Source organism: Adiantum capillus-veneris, chromosome 23, assembly GCF_014529385.1.
Source record: "Adiantum capillus-veneris isolate H3 chromosome 23, ASM1452938v2, whole genome shotgun sequence".
NCBI lineage: Eukaryota > Viridiplantae > Streptophyta > Polypodiopsida > Polypodiales > Pteridaceae > Adiantum > Adiantum capillus-veneris.
The window spans coordinates 126,622,200-126,631,862 of record NC_140953.1 but is presented as its reverse complement, the minus strand read 5'-3'; the positions used below and the strand labels follow the sequence as shown (position 1 = coordinate 126,631,862).

Sequence of the window (9,663 nt, the reverse complement as noted above, 5' to 3'; positions counted from 1 at the left end):
AAAATGGTGCTCTGCAATGCAAATTCTACAACAAGTATAGTTGCCCATAAGCATACATAGGTTGTGCTTCTACCTCGCACAATGCAAAACGTTGTGTGCCACAAGCCACTATATCATAGTGCATGCATCGTTAGTGCTTCTACCTCACACAAATGTAAAATGCTATGATATAGTGGCACTAGCCATGTAGACAAAGGATATTGGCAGCTGAAAGAAGGGTAGCTACATTCAAAAGGCTATGGAAATAATTGTTTAGAGTTTGCACATGTGCGTCATAGTCTCCTTTCTCTCCTTCTCACTCCTCAATGTTCATTTTCCTGTTTGTGTTACTTCGCTAAGAGTCAAAAGGCCTCGGACAAGTGTAATGCTAACATATTGAGTTGATGCTTTTATGATATTTTCAGTATAGTAGGAGAGCTATTACTTTACTTTAGTATCTTACTAATATAATGCATAATATGATATCCACGGAGACCGACTATTTAAATTCATTTTTCATAATTGTGCATTTCAATCCATGTGCGTACATGTTCTTCATGAAATCTGAGAATTTCATGATGTGCTCAAGGAGGCCTCTCTCTCTCTCTCTCTCTCTCTCTCTCTCTCTCTCTCTCTCTCTGTGCGTGTGTGTGCGCGCGTGCGATGCGATATATGCCATTGGGACATTGGCTGGGATTCTCATTGATTGTGCACTTTATTCCCCTAGCAATTTTGCATCGCTAGAGGCGATGCCGCCGTTGGAGGCGGCGCTGTTGTACTAGTGAGTTTGATAAAATCTCTCTCTCTCTCTCTCTCTCATTCATGGCCAATAACATGGATATCAACTCTTTCATTTGCGTGCATTTCCTCAAAGCGAGACAACCCCAAGTCGACATCACACGAGTTTTTTTTTCCAATCTCTTTAAAAAAATACATTGTTTTTAAATAAAAATATCAATATTGGTCTTAAAAAAACCTCTTGAAAAGATAAAGCCAAATATATCTTTAAAAATTAAATTTTCATTAAACAATAAAATCTCTATTAAATTTATCTCTTTATCGGTATGTGCATTTAATACATTTAATCTGAGTAGACTAAAAAGTCCTATTGCTAAAAGACTTTTTACTACTAAAAAAAAAGGAAATTCTTTTGACTTTACATTTTGACAAAAGCTAAGCTGCTTGTTATTTCTTACAATCTCACTCTTCCTTTTGCATTTTACATTATATGTTTTGTAAGGTTTTTTGTGAAGTAAACCAATGATTGACACATGAAGGCCCTTTCGTTCCTTGAAAATTTTAAGATGTACTAGTAAAGGCGGCGGCATGGCCCCTCTTACCCTCAAGCTCTTCACTCTTGACAAAGTTGAGAAACAAGATCAAGAAAATTACTCTCTCTTCTTCTTTTTTTCTTATCTCCCCAGTGTCCCCCCCCTCGTCTCTTTCTCTCTCTCTCTCTCTCTCTCTCTCTCTCTCTCTCAATCACACCCAACCATGTCAATCAACTTCAAAATCTGTGATGAGAGCAATTTCGAGAAAAATATGTCTCAACCTAATATCATGCCGTTTTCTATCTGCGGCTCTCTCTCTCTCTCTAGCTGTCTTTCTTGCTCTCCCTCCTCCTCTCTCTATCTCTATCTCCCCAATGTCAATCAACTTCAAAATCTGCGTTGTGATCAGTTTCGGAAAAAATGTGCCTCAACTTAATATCATGCCGTTTTCTATCTGTAGCTCTCTCTCTCTCTTTCTCTCTCTCGTGAAGACGTTAATATATCATTTCATTCATCTCTCTCTCTCTCTAGCTGTCTTTCTTGCTCTCCCTCCTCCTCCTCCTCCTCTCTCTCTCTCTCTCTCTCTCTCTCTCTCTCTCTCTCTCTCTCTCTCTCTCCTCCCCCCCCCCCCCCTCCTCCTCTCTCTATCTCTATCTCCCCAATGTCAATCAACCTCAAAATCTGCGTTGTGATCAGTTTCGGGAAAAATGTGTCTCAACTTAATATCATGCCGTTTTCTATCTATAGCTCTCTCTCTCTCTCTCTCTCTCTCTCTCTCTCTCTCTCTCTCTCTCTCTCGTGAAAACGTTAAATATCATTTCATTCGTCTCTCTCTCTAGCTGTCTTTCTTGCTCTCCCTCCTCCTCTCTCTATCTCTATCTCCCGAATGTCAATCAAATTCAAAATTTGCGTTGTGAGCAATTTCGAGAAAAATGTCTCTCAACTTAATATCGTGCCGTTTTCTATCTGCGTCTCTCTCTCTCTCTCTCTCTCACGCGCGCGCGCACCGGCTCAAGGCAAGGGGAAAAGGAGAAATTCCACCCAAAAATAGAGTAAAATAGTGTAAAAACCCAAAAAATAAACCTAAGTTCCCAAAATTTCCTCTTGGCAAATTCAAGGAAAGGAATTTTGTAAGTTTGGAAAAAAATATGATTTTGCCCGACCACTATCTGCAATGCACGCAAATAGCCATGTAGCTCGCGCACAAAGAGACAGTGTCTATTCACCGCCCTCTCTCTCTCTCTCTCTCTCTCTCTCTCTCTCTCCCTCCTCTGTCTTCTCTCTCTCTCTCTCTCTATCTCTCTCTCTCTCTCTCTCTCTCGCTCGACCTCCTCCTCCTCCTCCTCCTCCTCCTCTCTCTCTCTCTCTCTCTCTCTCTCTCTCTCTCTCTCTCTCTCTCTCTCGTGAAGACGCTAATATATCATTTCATTCATCTCTCTCTCTCTCTCTCTCTCTCTCCTCTCTCTCTCTCTCTCTCTCCTCCTCCTCCTTATCTCTATCATTCCCGCTGCCCGACAGCTGGTTTGTCACAGACATATGTTGGTAAACCATCGAGTTGTGGATATACCAAGCTATCGATGTAAACCTGATATTATCAGTATTCGGAACCGACCAACTTCTGCCAATGTTCAGAAGAGTGAGTCTCTCAGTGGGAACGAAGTACCAGATCACCTAACTCTGTCTATTTCGAAAACGGGTGAACCAACGGGATTAGTCAACCATCTGGTCAACCGAGAATCCGTCAATTTGGATATCAATAAACTGTTAGTTGTTGAGTATTACTCTTGAAAAGCTTAGTAGAAGAAGCTTTTATTCGATTCAATCAAATACTTTGTAGATATTTGTCCTGAAAATACTTGGTTGGAAAACTCCGAATGATGCAAGTTGGGGGGCGGATTAGCAGAAAATCATGAAAAGCTATTCCGTCTACCTCTTAATCCTCTAAGTCTTGAAATTTAAAAATCTTCTCTTCTAGTTTCGAGGGTGACGGAATATTTTCCGATTAAAAAAAAGTTGATTTGGCCCATGACGTTGTTTCCCAGTTATAGTTGTGCGCTATTTCGGTCCATTTGATACCGAAGTGAAGAGATAGAGTAGCCCCCATCTATCGTTTTTGTTGAAGTATTCTTTCAACTCCTTTTTATCCGTATCCGGAAACAGATTAAAACTCTTATTCCGAGTTCATCTTTTCCAAGATAATTGTTCAACTACATTTCAAGGAATAGACAAAAGTATCCCGAGAAAGTAATAATAGAAATAGGAAAGGGAGGGATTCGAACCCTCGGTAGCTAGAAATCTACATAGCATTTCCGGTGCCACACCTTAAACCACTCGGCCACCTTTCCCCGAGCTGCGATATTTCAGCAGTGAAACCTCTGATTTTATTTTATGACTTTAGGCGATGAAGTGGCAAGTAATTTGCGGGTATCCGTTTCACTAAGTACCCCTCGAAATAGGGGTGAAACGTGACGAAAGTTTTCGACACCAATTAAAATCTCATTCCACTTATCACTCGACTACTTCTCTCTTCCGAGTTATTCTCCAAATAGATTTTTTACCTTTCTTCCGTAATTTCAACTGACGGATTAGTAATAGGTGAAGTAATAAAAAGAAAACAAGGAGTAATTTTGATTATGCCTAGGTCGCAGAGAAATGATAATTTTATTGATAAAACTTTCACAATTCTAGAGGATATTCTGATACGAATTCTACCTACTACTAAGAGGGAGAGGGAAGCTTCTATATACTACAGGGATGGTGCGATTCGAGAAGGGAGGTAATTTAGCACTATCCCACTTAATTGGAGAAAACTCTCAATTTGAAAAGCCCACATTTGAGAAAAGTGTTTTTCGAATGCCGAACAAATCCTTCGGTTGTGTATCCACGATTGATGCAGCCCCGCAAGCTACGGCTCCCGTCTCCCGCGGATCGAGGTATTGAGCAAGTAGGAGGTTAAACCTGTTAATTGGTGATACGTGGAAATCTTAGGAGTAAGCGTGGAGGGGGTATACACCACTAGAGAAATCGGCGATACAAACTCTTTGTCAACCTCTTAATTCAAAAAATGTTATGCGTTTTCGACAACTCCGGAGTCGCGATAACGACTAATTGCAATTGGGGTAACAAGCAACCATCCCGTTTGTATTTTGGATATCCCTTAGATCATCGGAGATTGCCGGGGTGAATAATCCTCTGAGAAACAAAGCGTTGGGAACGAAGAAATTGCCAGGGAGTTTAGCTACCACTAATTCATTGACGGCAACGCAATCGATCCAATAAAAAAAGAAACTCCTTGTAAGATGGATGGTTAGATACCGATTTTGTCAGACACTAACCCCCGCCTGGTTAGAAATCTTATCAAGAGCAGGAGTAATGAAACTTCTCAAATTGCTTCCTCGTAAATTAAATTGGGCAGGAGGAGCCGTATGATACTGAAGTTTCACGTGCGGTTTTGAATCGGGGCTTTTCTGCGTAAGCAACCGTAACGGATGTCGGCCCAATCAGAGGGAGAATATGCAGAAGCTTCGGGAAGTTACTACAAAGCCATGCGTTTGGAGATTGATTCTTACGACCGAAGTTACATACCCCACAATATAGGTGCTATCCATACCAGTAATGGTAACCATGCAAAAGCTTTGGAATACTACTTTCAAGCGCCGGAGCGTAATTCCTTTTTGCCACAAGCTTTTAATAATATGGCTGTGAGCTGCCACCACGTGCGGCTATCTACACCTCGGGACTCCTCGGTTCATGATCAATCAACCGATAAAAAAAAGGCTTCCCCCAAGCATCTTTCTAGACGGGAGTTGCCACGAGCTGCGGGATTTAGCCCCCTTCCAAACAATCCGAGTTCGGAGGAGGTAACCAGCCTAACCTTCCTATGGATAATTTAACTAAATAAGGGGATGCAGCGTCGTAAGGATTTCTCATTGAAAATCTGGATCGATACAATGAAGCTGGCTCATCAAAGATTTATGCAACTCGTTTCTGTAGAAGAGGCAGTTGAAAAAGCACTAAGTGGCGAGACACGGCGTAGTACCAAATCCCAAAGGAAAAAATTTATCTCATTTTGAAAGATCCATGTTGAGATAGGGTAGTTAGTGACGGGAGAGATTGTTATTCTCTTCCCAATAGCTGAGACGGAAAAGGTTTTATTTGGAACGAATAGAATTGAAAACCTGGCTATTTTTAGTTTTCCCACACCTCACCTCGGGAGTAGGATTCATCCCTCACCCAAAGGGTGGGAGTGCAGTCATATGAGCCGTATGGGGTGGGAAACCCCCAAGTTCGGTTCTGAAGGAGGAGATTACTGGGAAAGGAATCATCCATTCTTGTCGAGGGGAACAGGCCATTTATCAAGGAGATTTAGAAATTTCGGAAGCTTGGTTTGATCAGGCTGCTGAGTATTGGCGACGGGCAATAGCACTTTCCCCCGACAATTATGCCAAAGCACAGAATTGGCTGAAAATTATGGGACGCTTCTCCCCGTCTCATCGGTGGGAGAGTTGGAACAACAGTACGAGAGTAGCGTGACTTCCTAAATAGGAAAGTCAAAGTAAGTAAAACTTTTTGTTTCTCAGACGTCGACCCCCCCCGGGGGGGGGGCAATTAGTATTACTTATCAAGTCCATCAGGCGCCGCTAAGCCGTGTAATAATACCACCGAAAGCCTATCCCACATGATCTCTTCACTATAGACGTTCAACTTTCAAATTTGGAGGGAAGTAACAGATTCTTGCATGTTAATGAAACCCCCAATTCTAAGAAATTTTATATCTCCTGTTGGTAGGTTGATGCTATCCCCTGCTCGAAGAGAGGAGAGTCCCAATGACTATTCGTTCGCCAGAACCAGAAGTCAAAATTATGGTAGAGAAGGATCCTGTAAAAATTTCTTTCGAGAAGTGGGCTCAGCCTGGACATTTCGCAAGAAATTTAGCTAAGGGTCCCAGTACCACTACATGGATTTGGAACCTACACGCCGATGCCCATGATTTTGATAGTCATACCAATGACTTGGAGGATATATCCGGTAAGATATTTAGTGCGCATTTTGGCCAACTAGCTATTATTTTCATTCGGTTGACCTAGTAGACAACAGTCCACTCTTTTGATCATAACTTCTTCATCCAAACTCCGATTTGGGTGATCTATAGCCTCAATCGAAGAGCACAAAGTCCTCTACGCGTTGATGTAAAGACAGAAATTTTCAAAGTTATGGAAGGCGTTTCTGTAGCAGCATCTCCGAAGTGAACAGGTTCAACAAAATTGATTCTCATCCTCTATTTTACATACAATGTCTTCCGGTACTCGCAAGGGTTCTTCTTCAACAAGGTCCACAACCATTGTGGAAAATGATCCAAAATCTCCTAAGTGTGGAGATAGCAACACAACCAGCCAACCAACGACATCGAAAACCATGATCATGGCGTACTTGGTATCATTGCAAGAGACCGTAAACAAACAAGGCGAAGACTTACGAGCACTTGCAATGGAGAATGGCACACTAAGGGTACTTGTGGTTGAGAATGAGAATCTCAAGAGGACACTTGAGATGCAAACAACACGTTTGATGCAACTTGAAGAGGAAGTCAAGGAATGTAAACGCTCTCTTGTGGACTTGAATGCTTTGAAGGAGCGGATAAGCAAAGTAGAGAATGACCATGTATTGAAAGAGGAGAAATTTGACACTATGAGCTGGGATGTATGCGACATGAAAAATGTATGCACAAACAAGTCTTGGGCTGATGTATGTGGTAGCAATGTGGTTTCTAATTCTTCACTCATGCAAGCTATGGTTCAAACAAAGAATGTTGAGAATGTGGATGTGGAGGAGTTGAAGGAACGGGAGCGACGTTCCAAGAACATTGTTATTCGTGGAATTCCCGAAGAGAAGTTAGAGACACCTCCTTCTCTTGCCATTGTTATTGAAGATTTCTTCAAAACCCACTTTGGCATGTCCGGAGTTATGGTCTATGGAGCACATAGAGTGGGGAAGCAAGGAGCTCCTCGCTCGGGAGAACGGCCAATTGTATGCACCATGCCAGATGAGACCAAGCGAAAGATTATCCTTGATAATAGTTGGATCTATTTGAGAGATACAAAATGTTTTGTATGTGAAGATCGCACTATTAAGCAAAAAAATATGCGTCGCAAGGCATATGAGGAAAATAATAATAAAAACAAGGAGATCTCTCATGAAGAAAATGTGCCCAAGGAGGAGGCAAGTCTCTCAAGCAAATAGGGATGCGTGACCTATGAGACCGAGTTACAATTGAAAATATGATTTTGGAATTGTAATGGATACCCATGGAATGCGGGGGTTGGCATTGATGAACTAACAAGCAAAGCCGATGTTGTACTTCTTGTTGAAACTTGGGAGCATGATACACAAAGGATTAACGGCTTGAAGGATTACAATGTACATTCATTGATGTGGTCAAAGAATCTCAAGCAACGAAGAGGACAAGGAGGGTTAGCATGTATGGTTAAGACAGGATTGGAAGATTTTGTATCAATTGTGAAAGATGACAAGTACAAACGTTATGTATGGCTGAAAATTATGACACCAAAAAGAGCACCCATTTTTGTAGCCGGTTGCTACATTCATCATCATGATTCTCCCTTTTATGCTTGCATGGATAGAGATCAACAATTTTCTGATTTGGAAGAGGACATTGCTTATTTCAAAGGTGAAGGTGATGTTATTGTATTTGGGGATATGAATGCTCGCACAAAAACATTGCAACATGATACTCAACAATTTGATATGCCATACATTTCAAGGGAGTTGGAGGAAGTTCACTTGTATGATCGTACTTCAATGGATGAGAAAGAGCCGGATCACTATGGAAAGTTACTTTTATACATGTGTAATAGCACGGGTATGCTCATTGCCAATGGTGTATCTTTGTGGAGTGGAACCAATGGATTTACATGTAGGAGACATAATGGGGATAGTGTGATTGACTATATGCTACTCTCTGAAGCCATCATGTATTGCATAAAGAGTTTTATGTTTGGTCAATGGACCCCGGAATCCGACCATCGCACCTTATGTATTGACCTTTCATGTGGAGAAGCAACTAAGCATGATAATCTCAGCCAAAGGAAAGAGTAGTTATCACTATGTATGGATTTCAAACGGGCACCAATGTACATTGAAATGGTTGAGCAAAAATTATGGATGACAAAGTTCAATGTGATGCACCACTGGAAACTAAATGGGAAGCTTTCAAGAAAGCTATTTGTTCTTGTGCGGAAGAATGCTTTGCCATAAAGCATCTCCATGGTTTCAACAAAGATAGATCACGCAAAAGGTGGTTTGATAAAGAATGTCAAGATGCTCGAAAGTCCTTGATAAAGCTTGATGCAACTATGTACAAAGACAACTATCAAAGTCATTTGCATACATACAAGGCATTGATTCAAAAGAAGAGAAGAAGATGGGAAGTAAAGCAACAAGAATTTCAAGTCCAAGAAAAGGCACATGCATGTGGAAGATTTTGGAGAAACTTGAGAGGCAAGGGGGTTGAGAATTTTGGTAACTTGAGTCTAATGGATATGTACACACATTGTAAGCAATTATATGAGCAAGCAAATACTAAAAAAATGCCATTTTATGGTTCACTCCCATGTATGCCGTCTTTTTTTACTATTGAGGATGTATGCGGTGGGCTTGAAAAGTTGGCCACTCACAAAGCGGGAGATCTTCAAGGTATCAAGCCAGAGATGATCAAATGGACAGGAGATTTTACCCATGAGTGGATGTGTGATATGTTCAACCTTGCACTTCAACATGGTATGCCTTATGATTGGAGTACTAATTGGGTTAAGTCTTTGCATAAAGGAGGGGATGTAAAGAATGTAAGCAACTACCGGACTATAATGATTGGGTCTCTTATGGCAAAGTTGTTTGGGTCCATAATGGAGATGAAATTGAGTGATTGGGCTGAAGAGAATGACAAGCGTGCAAAGGGACAAGCGGGTTTTCGTCGATGCCATAGCACCATTGATCATCTTGTCACTCTTCGTGTTCTCATGGAGGAAAGTCGGTTGAAAGGCAAGCGATTGTATTGTTGTTTTGTAGACTTTAAGAAAGCCTTTGATATGATTCCACGTAACAATTTGTGGAGAAGGATGGAAGAACTCCAAGTGCCAAGTGAGTTTATGCTTGCGGTTTCTCGAATCTATGAGAAGGTGATTTGTCAATTGCGCATGGGAAGAGAAATTTAAGAAATTTTTGTAAGCACTATTGGGGTTAAACAAGGATGTCCATTGTCACCAACTCTCTTTGGTCTATGCATCGATCAATTGGAACAAATGGTACTTGACTTTATGCAAGAAGAAGGCATTGAAGAGGTCACTATTTGCAATGCGGTAATCATGCTTTTGTTGTATGCGGATAATGTAGTGCT

General features: G+C 41.2%; 1 non-coding gene across 1 annotated transcript; it reads right to left on the bottom strand.

Moving 5' to 3' along the window:
- Nucleotides 1-3,508: 3,508 nt before the first annotated feature.
- Nucleotides 3,509-3,595, bottom strand: TRNAS-GGA (transfer RNA serine (anticodon GGA)). Its single transcript has one exon. It is a non-coding gene; the product is annotated as a tRNA-Ser (tRNA).
- Nucleotides 3,596-9,663: the final 6,068 nt, after the last annotated feature.